The following is a 12,965-nucleotide window of genomic DNA, read 5'->3' on the forward strand; positions in this document are numbered from 1 at the left end:
ACTGCTGTCTCCAAATGGACCCCTCTTGCTGCTTTCCCTTTCTTCCCACTGTTTGTATGGAAACACCAGAGAACACTGGGGCTCCATGTGGGGTTCCCTCTTTACCCAGAGCAGCCTGAACATGCTTCCAGTCTGAGAGCAGCACTCTTGGTAGGTAAAGGTCATCTGCTTTCTCTTGTCTTCCCTGCGCTGAGTTTCCCGAGTCAGCACAAGCTACCCAGACCTCAGCATCCGGCCTGCCCAAGGGAAGCCCTTCCTGGGCTGGATCAAGACCCAAAGGAAAAAGGACAGCACGTCAAAGGCACTGCGTGACACGGCTGCTTTATTGGCTAACTCAGGGTGTAACAGCGGCAGACCAGGCCCCCTGGTCTAGAGACGCAAACATTTTCACCAAGGGCAACGCCGAGACGTCCCCTCTCATCTCAGCTTTGCAAGGATGAGCAGTCCTTTATGTTGGATAGCTTGAAATTCCATGGACCCAGGAACAACGAGCACCTGGAAAGGCGAAGCCACAAGATCCTCAAGGGAAGTGGTCCCACTCGTGCTCACGGCCTTCGGGAGAGGTCTGGTGCTCCGCCTCGATCTTACGAATGTCCTCCTTGGTCAGCGGTTCACTGCGCACATGCTGCAGCATCTGAAGGCCTGTGACGGGAGTGCCCAGAGGGGGTGAGGCAGGGCCCGTTACTGGGAACCCAGAGCAGGCCAGAACCCACCCGAGGACATCGCAGGGCTGGATGTCACCCCAACTCAGGCCTTCCCAGGTGTCTCATTCCCACCTCCCCACCGCCTTCTCCTCCCTGACTGACTGCTGGCCCCAGAAACGGCGAGGGTTCCTGCCCCGTGCTTTCCCAGGGACTCAGGCAATTCTCCTACAGATATGGACACCACCCAGCGCTGTCAGGACCTGACTATGAAGCCGTCAGCCACAATTCCAGCAGGCAGACCTACCTTCGGCCTGAAGGTCAGGATGGTCGATCCTGAGGCAACTCATCATGTACATCAGCCATCGTTGTGCCCTCACAGGTCTGGTGATGATGATGCGAGTGTAGCTGCAGGCCACATAGTACCTGTCCAGTTGAATGAGGGTGTTACTGTGCTCCTCGATGCACCGGAGGTACTTGTCATCTTGGCCTGTGAGCAGGAGGCGGGGGACAGGACATGTGAATCACCAGCCCTTGGGGGATGGAGAGGTGACCTTGGAGGTGGGAAGCTGGGACAATCGGGAGTCAGAGGATGAAGAAGGCTGGGAACCCTGGGAGGGCTGGGAAGGAGGTGCAGACAAGGGCTACCTACCGAATATTTGCTCCACTTCTTCATCTTCAACGAGAAGGTTCACTGGGTCCTCAAAGTTCGCAGGTACCGTCCACCACGGCGTCACGATGGGAGCGCTCTGTCCTGTGCCCGACATTGCTACTACGGACTCAGAACGGAGTAGAAGCAGCCAATGGGTTGAAACAAAACTTGTCAAAGGGAAGAAGCACCCAGGACCCTTGTTATACAGACAAACACCTCACTCCCTTGACCCGCCCTAGGGAGGGTATCCAATGGCCAGAGCTCCTCTCCAAAAATCCTATCAAGTGATGTATTCTCGGCTTAGTCCTTTCACAGGCAACCAGGTGTTTGCTCAGCACTGCCTTTTCAGACGTCCAGGAAGCAAACATCTTCTTCTCTCTAATTCCTGAGGATTTTGGAGAGCCCCTCTTAGCTTAACGTGAACCAGGCCAGAGGTTGAAAATGGAAGGTGCTGGAGCAAGAAGGGGTTCCCTAGATCAGACAGGTACTGGAAGCCACCAGACAGGCAGCCAAACTAAGCTAGGATTGTAGAGTGCTGCATCAGGAGAGAGTAAATAACACAGGGACGTGCGCCTTACTGGGAGGGAGCAAAGAGGAACCGATTTTAGGATTTGTCTGTGTGATTCCAAGGTGTCTGGGGAAGCAGAGCTCAGTTTTAAAAGGGACAATTTGGCATTGCTCCTAGCAACGTTCATTCAGGAAGTAGGAAGAATACTTTTTTTTTTTTTAAGATGTGTTTATTGATTTGAAAGGCAGATTTACATACATGGTGGGGGGAAGGGAGGGGAGGAAGAGACAGACATCCATCACTTCATTCCTCTGATGGCTGCAACAGCCAGAGCTGAGCTGATCTGAAGCCAGGAGCCAGGAGCTTCTTCCAGGTCTCCCATGTGGATGCAGGGCCCAAGGACTTGGGCCATCCTCTGCTGCACATTAGCGCATTATCAGATCCTATTTTAGTATTTGTGCTGTCGAAGTGAGCACAAGGACCACTGATCCAGATCCCAGAGTTCTCCACTGGGTTCACTGACATTCACACCAATGCTCTCCAGAAACACCACCACAGATACACTCGGAAGTTCACTAGTTCTCTATACATCTCTCAGTCTTTTCCATTCAACAGCTTCAGACATCTCAATCATTTTTGCAAGAATGTTAAAACCAGTCTTTGGTTTCTCAAGGCCATACTTTGGATCGAACTTGTCAAGGTTCAAAATAGAAGCACTTGGGGCCTGTGTAGTGGGTAAAGCTGCCACCTGTAGAGCCTGAATCCCATGTGGGCGCTGGTTCAAGTCCCGGCTGCTCCACTTCTGATCCAGCTCTCTGTTATGGCCTGGGAAAGCAGTAGAAGATGGCCCAAGTCCTTGGGTCTGTGCACCCACATGGAAGACCCAGAAGAAGCTCTTGGCTCCTGGCTTCAGATCAGCTCTGCTCTGTCCATCGTAGCCATTTAGGGAGTGAACCATGGATGGAAGACATTCTCTCTCTCTCTCTCTCTCCCTCCCTTCCTTCCTCCCTCCCTTTACTTCTCTGTAACTCTGTCTTTCAAATAAAAAGAAAATAAGAGGCTCTTGTGTCAATTCTGACAATAAACAAATCAACTTGGGACATTATGAGGAAGAGTGCTTAGGCGTGATTGTCTAATCACAAATACCACAAAACACTCTGCTGGCACCACAACTCACACAAAGGTCACTGCAACAGTTCACAGAATTGGCCTTTGCAGACTTTTCTGCCCAGCGATTCTCTGCTCAGCCCCACTCCACTGTTACCCTTCGTATTAACCAATGGGGCTAGGACTGTTCCAAAGATTGTTCCAACACATCTACATCCTCCTCCAGTTTGCTTTTCAAAGTTTCCCCTGGCCCCAACCACTTTGCATATGCTCATCAATGACTCTGGCACACATCAATGACTGCATTGCAATGCTTCTTAGTCCCAAGCAGATATCATTATTCTTTGGAGATTCATTCATTCTCTCTCTCTGAGAGATAGCTGAGTTTTGATAGAGTTGAAAGTCAAGATGAGTGTTATGAGGAAAATTCAGTTGCAGAATGGCCCAGAGAAGAAAAACTGCCTCTTGAGTGTTGGAAAGAGATTTTTGGGGGCTGGTGCTGTGGTGCAGTGGGTTAACGCCCTGGCCTGAAGCGCCGGCATCCCATATGGGTTTGGGCAATGGTTCGAGACCTGGCTGTTCCACTTCTTATCCAGCTCTCTGCTGTGGCCTGAGGAAGCAGAGGAAGATGGCCCAAGTCCTTGGGCCCCTGCACCCATGTGGGAGACCCAGAAAAAGCTCCTGTCTTCGGATCGGCACAGCTCTGGCTGTTGCAGCCAACTGGGGAGTGAACCATCAGGTGGAGGACCTCTGTCTCTCTGCCTCTCCTTTCTCCTTGTAACTCTGAATTTCAAGTAAAATAAAGAAATAATGAAAAATGAGTTGGAGGTGGGAATTTTCATCAATTGATGCAATTTAAAATGATCATTTCCTGAGAAAAAATGCGCAGTTTTGTCTTTGGTGGGGTGTCAGAGAAATGCAATAGCAGATAAGAAAGAAAATGAAATTGCTGAATCTTTTTTTTTTTTTTTTTATTTGACAGGTAGAGTTACAGAGAGAGAGAGAGAGAGAGGCAGGTCTTCCTTCCGTAGGTTCACTGCCCAAATGGCTGCTATGGCCGGTGCTAGGTTGGTCAGAAGCCAGGAGCCAGGTGCTTCCTCCTGGTCTCCCATGCGGGTGCAGGGCCCAAGCACTTGGGCCATCCTCCACTGCCTTCCTGGGCCATAGCAGAGAGCTGGACTGGAAGAGGAGCAACCGGGACTAGAACCGGTGCTCATATGGGATGCCGGCGCTGCAGCGGAGGATTAACCAAGTGAGCCAAGGCGCTGGCCCCTGCTGAGAGAACCATGACACTGCTGCCCTACTCCAGGAATTCTTGACCAGAAGGGTAAGAACAGCAGGGTTATCAAGACAGGCAGGGGTCACTGGAACTGTTTCTTGTGTTAGACTCTTGGAACTACTTTTTACTAAGCCAAACACTTTTTCCTCAGACGTTTAGAAGTGTGGTCTCTTTCAAAAGAGTAAATTTCCAGATTTCTAACCATGCAGAGGGTAACTAAGGGGCTCCTGGGGGAAGGTTGCTCTTACCTACTGATGAGAAAGGGAGGCACACAATCCTGTCTCCTTCATATCTTGGACTAGGCCCTGCCCTGAACACCACCCTTACCCTGTAAAAGGATGGCGCCAGCCAGGATGGGGCAGTTCTCTCTCATGAAGATGCCTGTAGTGTCTTTTTGCCTTTCAAGAAATCCTACTCTTCTGTTCCCATCTACCTGGGTATCCCAGCTGTCTCCTTTGAGGTGTGAAGACAAGAACCTGGACGAGGCCTAGCTGGGAGTCTCTCTGAGGCCAGCCAGGGCTCACCGTCACCCACGATATAATTTGGGAATCCCATCCCAGTAATGTATCTACTTATTCAAAACTATGTAAGCGCTTTCTTCATAACTGTAATTTCATCTGGTCTATAACTGTGGTTAAGTCCCCCTGGTTGAATGATTATTATTTGAAATAGTGACGAGATCCTATCCTGAGCTAATATAATTTTAGAAGATTTATTTCCTTATTTGAAAGACAGAGTTAGCGATGGAGAGGCAGAGGTAGAGAGAATCTTCCATCTGTTGGCTCACTCACTCCTCAAATGGCTGCAATAGAGTTTCATCTGGGTCTTCCACATGGGTAGCAGGGGCCCAAGTACTTGGGCCATCCTCCACTGCTTTCTCAGGCACATTAGCAGGGAACTGGACCAGAAGTGGAGGAGGTGGGACTGGAACTGGTGACCATATGGAATGCCGGTGCTCAGGCAGGGGCTTAGTCCACTATGCTGGGCTGACCAAGTATTTTGTAAAGGTGTATTTAGTCATTCATTTGTAAGGCAGAGTGACAGTGAAGGAGGGAGGGAGGAAGAGAAAAATCTCCCATCCCATGTTTCACTCCCCAGATGGCCACAATAGCCATAGCTGGGCCAGGCTGAAGCCAGGAACTCCATCCGGGTTCCCCAAAGTGGGGGGATATAAGCACTTGCGCCATCATGGCTGCTTTCCCAAGTGCACTAGTAGGTGCTGGACTGTAGGTGGAGGCGCTGAGACTTGAGCAGGTTGTCCGATGGGATTCCAGTGTTGCAAACAGAGAGAGGCCTAATCCACTGCCACACCAGCCACTTGACAGATTTTTTTTAACATTTTGATATCCTTTCTTAGAATGAAAGCTTCAAATCAAGTCCTTCCTATGAATTCCATTTTATCCTTGTTGTTCATGGCCTCAAATATGAATTTAATAAACTGAGAAAATTAGAAACGTTTCTTCTCATTGGTGATATCAGAGGGAAATCCTGGATCCTATAGTGAAGGCTTAGGCAACGGGAGTAAACTTTGCTCCCTCGAGTTTGTCTTTCAGAGGATGTTCCAGGGATGTGTTTCCTGCCACACCCCACTCAGATCAGACCACCACTAACCGGAAAGCAGCAAGAGCCCAATCTGAGTCAGAGTTTTGAACACACAGTGTGTGAAGATGTGGGCTCCTTGAGCAGGAAGTGCCCTTCCACTCCCTTTTCTACATCCCGGATGTAACTGCAAGCAGGAGACACCCTCCTGTTCCCCTCTTCTACAACTTGGACTCTGCTCACCGGCTCCGGAAAAGCCCTGGGAAGGGGCTGGTGCTGTGGCATACCGGGCTAAGCCTCTGCCTGTGGTGCCGGCATCCCTTATGGGCACCAGTTCATATCCCAGCTGCTCCTCCTTGATTCAGCTCTCTGCTATGGCCTGGGGAAGCAGTAGAAGATGGTCCAAGTCCTTGGGCCCCTGCACCTGCATGGGAGACCAGGAAGAAGCTCCTGGCTTCGGATCAGCTCAGCTCCAGCTGTTGTGGCTACTTGGGGAGTGAACCAGTGGAGACTCTCTCTCCTTCTCTTTCTCTCTCTAACTCTGACTCTCAAACCAATAAAACCTTTAAAACAAACAAACAAACAAACAAAAAAAGCCTTGGTATATGCTTCTCAGGGAGGCAGTTATGTTAGGGAACTCGACCTTCCACTCCTTTCCTTGTGACAGATCAACAGAGCTTTCCTCTAAGCCACACCCATTTGTGTCTGCTAACAACACTTTTGTCCCAAAGGAATTTGCACACTGAGTTTTACAGTATTTACAAAGGTTTGCATCCACCCAATGAGGCATGGGACCCTCTACATTTGTTTCTTTTTTTATATACTATTTTTTTTAAACACTAATTTTTTTTTCTACTTTTGTTTCTTTTCCAGTGAGATTGTCCTGGGATGGCTGGGTTCAGATTCTTGTCTCTGATGCAAGAGGGAATTTGAGGATGAAATGTAGGTAGAGGTTAGCAGAGAAGCAGGATTGATTTTCATGCAAAGCTCAAGTACACACTTGAGAAGGAGTGTGGGCATGCTCAAGAGAGATTTGCCCTCAAGGAAGTTCAGGTCCATCCCTCTATGGAATCTGAGGCATTGGGGGTGGTGTCTGGGGTGGGGCTAATTGCATATTCATAAAGTATGGAGTTGGGATGGGGTTTGAATGTTGCAGTTTCCTGGCCATTCTTTGGGGAATCTTGGAAGTGTCAAGGTACCAGGTGCATGGAGGGAGTGGAAGTGTCAGCCATGGCAATTCTAGTATAAAGAGCTAATAATTAGCCAGAGGTAGTACCGAGGACACAGCTGGCAGCATTCCGGTTATTTCTAGCCCACAGAGATTCTAAGAGGAGAAATCATTGAGGCCCTGGTTCTTCATTGCATTGTGAGAGGCCAGAGCCATGCCAAGACAGGCTTCTCACAAGACAAAGGAACTGGCTAGGCCCAGGATGTGCCTGGTAGAGAAGATGAAACCTGACACCAGGCAGTCCTTGGTCTGGCAGGACCAGGTGGGGGCAACCAATAAGGTGGGCCATCCTTGGTCCTGCAGGGCCAGGGGAAGGAAGGAATGGGGACATAATACTTGTTTGCCCAGGAACTATAAAAACCCCAGGAACAAAGAAAAGGAGTCTTGGTCTCCCAGCACTGCGTTGCACAGGTGGCCAGGGCCCCAGCATGCTGGACCTACAAATAAAGTCCCTTTGTTCTTTGCATTTCGGGGAGTCTGCTGGTTCTTTCTATCTGGGTGACCCGGAACACAACAGCATACAAAGTGGGGTGGGGGTGGGGGTACATGTGGGTGGTGCAGTTGGAGCTGTGGCACAGGTGAGGCGGCATGGAGGGGCTGTGACCTCCTGCCTGCATCAAGATCTCTAATGGAAGTAGGGAAGGTTTAGGACAGGTACCAGGAGTGAAGGGACACAGGCAATAAGAAGAGTTCCAGCTTCAGGGACTTCTCCAGTGTTCCCTTTGTTTTGCTTAAAGATTTATGTATTTATCTGAGAGTTCCAGAGAGAAAGGTGGAGAGAGCTGATTCATCATCCAGATGGCTGCAACAGCCTGGGCTTGGCCTGGCTGCAGTCAGGAGCCAGGTGCTTTGTCTGGGTGTCCCACAGGGGTGGCAGGGTCCCAAATTCTTGGCCATCTCCCACTGCTTTTCCCAGGCCAATAGCCAGGAGCTGGATTGGAAGTGGAGCAGCCAGGACACTAACCGGTATCCATATGGGATGCTGGTATGTCAGGCAGGGGCTTTACCTACTAAGCCAGCCCCTTTAGGATTCTTTTGATCTTAAGCCCTCTGGCCTACCAGCTAGTTCAGATAAAAGCCTAGCAATTCGGGCCAGTGCTGTGGCATAGCGAGTAAAGCTGCCGCCTGTCGTGCCATCATCCCATATGGGCACCGGTTCTAGTCCTGGCTGCTCCTCTTCTGATCCAGCTCTGTGGGAAGGCAGTGGAGGATTGCCCAAATCCTTGGGCCCTGCACTCGAGTGGGAGACCCAGAGGGAGCTCCTGACTCCGGATCAGCGCAGCCCCGGCTGTTGTGGCCATCTGGGGTGTGAACCAGCAGATGGAAGACCTCTCCCTCTGTCTCTACCTCTCTATAACTCTGTATTTTAAAGAAATCTTTAAAAAAAGAAAAAAGAGTGCGACACCAAATAATCAAGGTATTTACTTCAGAAGCATTGCAATGGGAGATTTGTATGCCAGAGGAAACGATGAGCATGTGCAAAGAGCTTGAGGCAAGGGGAAACTGAAAAGCAAAATGGAGGAAGATGTAAAAGATGTTTTGGAACCATTCTAGCCCGAGTGGTCAATAGGAAGAATGACACTGGTGCTCGGCTGAGTAGAGTTGTTGGGCAGAAGTGTTTGCCAAGGTACTTTTTGTAAAATGTCAGAGTAGCCTTGTGGTTCTGACAGAGTGTTTTGTGCTAGTCATGCTTAGGCAAATACACTATCCTGCGCCCATACTGGAAGCCAGCCTTGCAGAAGGCAGCTTAACCTGTTGTGCCACAACACTGCCCCCTTCTGTTATGTTTCTTATTTGCTAATTACAATTATCTTTTTAACTTTTTTTTTTTTACTGGAATCTAATGGACTTTTGAGATGGTATAATTAGATAGAGCTGTTTAATCTTCCAATCTCCCCAAACTCCCTTCTTTTCCTTCTTCCTATAGTACTCTATTTTAAAGTTCTACTCATGAATGTTACTTAGACTATCAACTCTTACTTTTTCTCCAGGAAAACTACCTTCATTTCACCCCCCTTTTCTTTTTTTTCAAAAGATTGATTTATTTATTTGAAAGTCAGATTTAGAGAGAATGAGAGAGAGAAAGAGAGAGAGAGAGAGAGAGAGAAATCTTCCATCTGCCAGTTTACTCCCCAAATAGCCACAATGGCAGGGGCTGGGCCAGCCAGAAGCCAAGAGCCCCGGGCTGCTTCCAGGTCTCCCACGTGGGTGCAGGGGTCCAAGGACTTGGGCCATCTTCTACTGCTTTCCCAGGCACATTAGCAGGGAGCTGGATTGGAAGTGGAGCAGCTGGGTCTCCATCTGGCGCCATATGGAATGCTGGTGTTGCAGCTTTTCCAGCTATGCCACAACATTGGCCCTTTTTCCTTTCAAAAGAGAGTTTCACTAGATGGTGTACTCCTCTGTTGACTGTTGCTCTCATCTCTTGAAACATGCTATACAGGTTGAGCAGCCCTAACCTGAAATCGGAAATGTTCCAGATCCAGAACTGATTGAGCGCATGACATCCTAAGTGGGAAACTCCACACCTGGTGCTATCTAACACATGGCAGTCACAATGCCAGGCAACCACTACACATATATAATGGGAGAGAGAGAAGCTGGTGTCCATACGGGATGCTGGCACTGCAGGCGCAGGCCCACTAAGTGTGTTTTAGTCCTGTGGTGCCTCTTGATGTCCACCCCCCCTCACTTTATTTGCATCTTTCCTCTGTTTCTCGGTAAGGCTTGCCACAAGTCTTATTTTTTTTAAATAAAAAATTTTTTAGAATAGTTTTAAATTTTCAGAAAAATTGCGAAGAGATACTGGGAATACCCACCCATTCACTTGACACTCAGCTTTCCGTATTATTAACTTGTGATATGACTGTTACAATTGGTGATTCAATAGTTAGAGTACTGGGCTCGGTGCTATGGCATAGCGAATAAACGCGGCCTGCAGTGCCAGCATCCCATATGGGCACTGGTTCCAGTCCTGGCTGCTCCACTTGTGATCCAGCTCTCTGCTATGGCCTGGGAAAGCAGTGGAAGATGGCCCAGACACTTGGGCCCCTGCACTCATGTGGGAGACCCAGAAGAAACTCTTGGCTCCTGGCTTGGCATTGGTGCAGCTCTGGGCACTGTGGCCATCTGGGGAGTAAACCAGTGGATGGAAGACCTCTCTCTCTCTCTGCCTCTATGTAACTCTGCCTTTCAAATAAACAAATAAACCTTTAAAAAATGGTAAAAGAGAAATGTTTAAAAATAGTTACAGTATTAATTAGTTAATAATATGCTTTATTCTACTTCCTTATTCTGATTAGTTTTACCTAATGTCTTTTTTTGGCTCTAGAATCCTAAGATACCACATTGCATTTAGTCATCACGTCTCCTTAGGCAACTCTTGGCTGTGAAAGATTCTCAAACATCGCTTGCTTTTGATGATCTTGATAGTTTTAAGTATGCTAAGTGTGTTATAAGATGCCCTCTAGTGGAGTTTGCATCACATTTCTCATGGTCAGATTTGGGCTATGGGTTTTAAGATCACAGAAGTGCCACCTTCATCACATCATATCAATTCTTATTTGAAAGGCAGAGTGACAGAGGTGGAAAGATAGGAAGAGAGAGAGTAGGAGCATCCTTGCTGGCTTTTCTGATAGTGGCTGAGTGTGGGGAGCAACTCGGACTAGACTAAGTTACTGGAATTAAGACTTATTCTATGCATCTGCTCTCCCACAATATGGCGCTGGGAGAGGAGCAAACAGCTTCTACCCAGCTGCCTCTCTTTGGAGGAGAGCAGCGTGCTCGGCGTGTGGTAGCAGAGTTGGGATTGGTGGAAGAGGACTATAAAGGAGGAGAGAGACAACATGCACCAGGAACATCTAAGGGGAACATCCGAATAACATCTGAGCAGCCCCCGAGAGAGCCGGCTCACCCGCGGAGGTGGGGAAAGTGGCAGGGGGGCCCGCCCCTCCACGGAGGTGGAAGGACGGCAGCCAACCCGGGAAGAACTAGCAGCAAACCCGGGAAGGGCCGAGCAGACAAAAGAACAGCGCAGGGTCCTGTGTCGTTCCTCCGCGAAGAGGGGGAACGACATAATGGTGCCGTGACTCACATAGGAAGCCTAGGAGACATAAAAGGCGGCAGCTGAGATCGCAACAATTCTTACTGTTAGAACTTCTGTCTTTGGAACACCAGCCTTCCCTCTGTCTCTGAAGTGTGTGGGGGAGGGAGAAGTGTTTTATATCCTCCCACTCATCAGAAAAGGATTGCACAACCTCTGCTCACCAACCTGTTCCCACCAACAGCCCAGCACATCTGCAGTGGACCTATCTGGGTTTAGTTTTATTTTTTTTAATAAACATTTATTTATTTGAAAGAGTTACAGAGAGGTAGAGGCTGAATGAGTGACAGATGGAGAGAGACAAAGAGAGAGAGAGAGAGAGGGGTTCCATCTGCTGGTTCACTCCCCAGATGGCTGCAAATGCTGGAGCTATGCTGATCCAAAGCCAGGATTTAGGACTTGGGGGCCATGTCCACTGCTTTCCCAGGCCATAGCAGAGAGCTGGATTGGAAATGGAGCAACCGGGATTCGAACCGGTGCCCATATGGGATGCCAGCATTGCAGCTGGCAACTTTGCTTGCTACACCGCAGTGCCAGCCCCTGGGTTCAGTTTAACTCTTCCACTATGTGGAAATATTGTCAGATAACATAGACAAGGGGCTAAGTCCCCCTAGATGCCTCTACTTCAGATGACAATTAGCTTGTCAGCAATACTTCTGATTAATCAGCTATGTATCGGCCGGTGCCAGGGCTCAATAGGCTAATCCTCTGCCTTGCGGCGCCGGAACACCAGGTTCTAGTCCCGGTCGGGGCACCAGATCTGTCCTGCTTGCCCCTCTTCCAGGCCAGATCTCTGCTGTGGCCCAGGAGTGCAGTGGAGGATGGCCCAAGTGCTTGGGCCCTGCACCCCATGGGAGACTGGGAGAAGCACCTGGCTCCCAGCTTCGGATCAGCGCAGCTCGCCGGCCCCAGCGGTCATTGGAGGGTGAACCAACGGTAAAGGAAGACCTTTCTCTCTGTCTCTCTCTCTGTCCACTCTGCCTGTCAAAAATTAAAAAAAAAAAATCAGCTATGTATCAGTGTTCCCATGGCCCCTCCTAGGATTCAATTCATTCAATACAGCGGCTTACAGAAGTCAGGGAACCACTGCTCTTATATTCATCAGTTTACATAAAGAATATTAGGAAGGACCCAGGCGAAGAGCTGCATTGGGCCAGGCCATGTGGGAAGGACCAAGTCACTCTGCAGGAAGCTGCATGTGCTCAGCTATCCAGAGTCTCCCCAACCCAGTCACTTTGAGTGTTAATGGAAGTTTCATTCAATCATCCATCAGCGTGATCAACTTATCCTCCAGTGCCTTCTACTTCCCAGAGGCTGGGGGATGGCCCAAAGAGTCCCAACCTTCTAATCCTTTCCCGTGATCAGTACCCAATCTGAAGTTGCCTGGGACTCAGGTAACACCCGTAGTACACAGGACAGTTATCATTTTTGTTTCATGGATTTCAGGAGCTTCTTTAAGTCAGAAAATGAGATGAACACCAAATACGCATTTTACAACCAGAGTCTTCGGCCTCTCTGGCTTCAGCATCTTTTGACTTCTCCAAGCTCCTTGTTGTTTTCATCCTGTGACTGTCCCTGTTCCCACAGAGTCCATCTTCAGCCTCTTGCCTCTTCTGAGAAGTTTCCCGCTTTTCCCGTTGGTCTCACCCACGACTTCCAGTGGTACTGCAGCTGGGCCTGCCCAGGGAGCACCTTCAGCCCTGACTTCCTTCCTGAGCACGGCCTAAGGCACCCCCCTTCCCTCACCCCAGATTCACATCACCCCCAGATGCCCGAGAGTGAAGGACCAGGTCTGGCTGTCTGATCTGTCCGATGTCTACCAGGTTGCCTGGCTGCTCCTTCACCAAGCACTGCTGTCTCCAAATGGACCCCTCTTGCTGCTTTCCCTTTCTTCCCACTGTTTGTATGG

This window comes from Oryctolagus cuniculus, chromosome 5 (assembly GCF_964237555.1).
Source record: "Oryctolagus cuniculus chromosome 5, mOryCun1.1, whole genome shotgun sequence".
In the NCBI taxonomy this organism is placed as follows: domain Eukaryota; kingdom Metazoa; phylum Chordata; class Mammalia; order Lagomorpha; family Leporidae; genus Oryctolagus; species Oryctolagus cuniculus.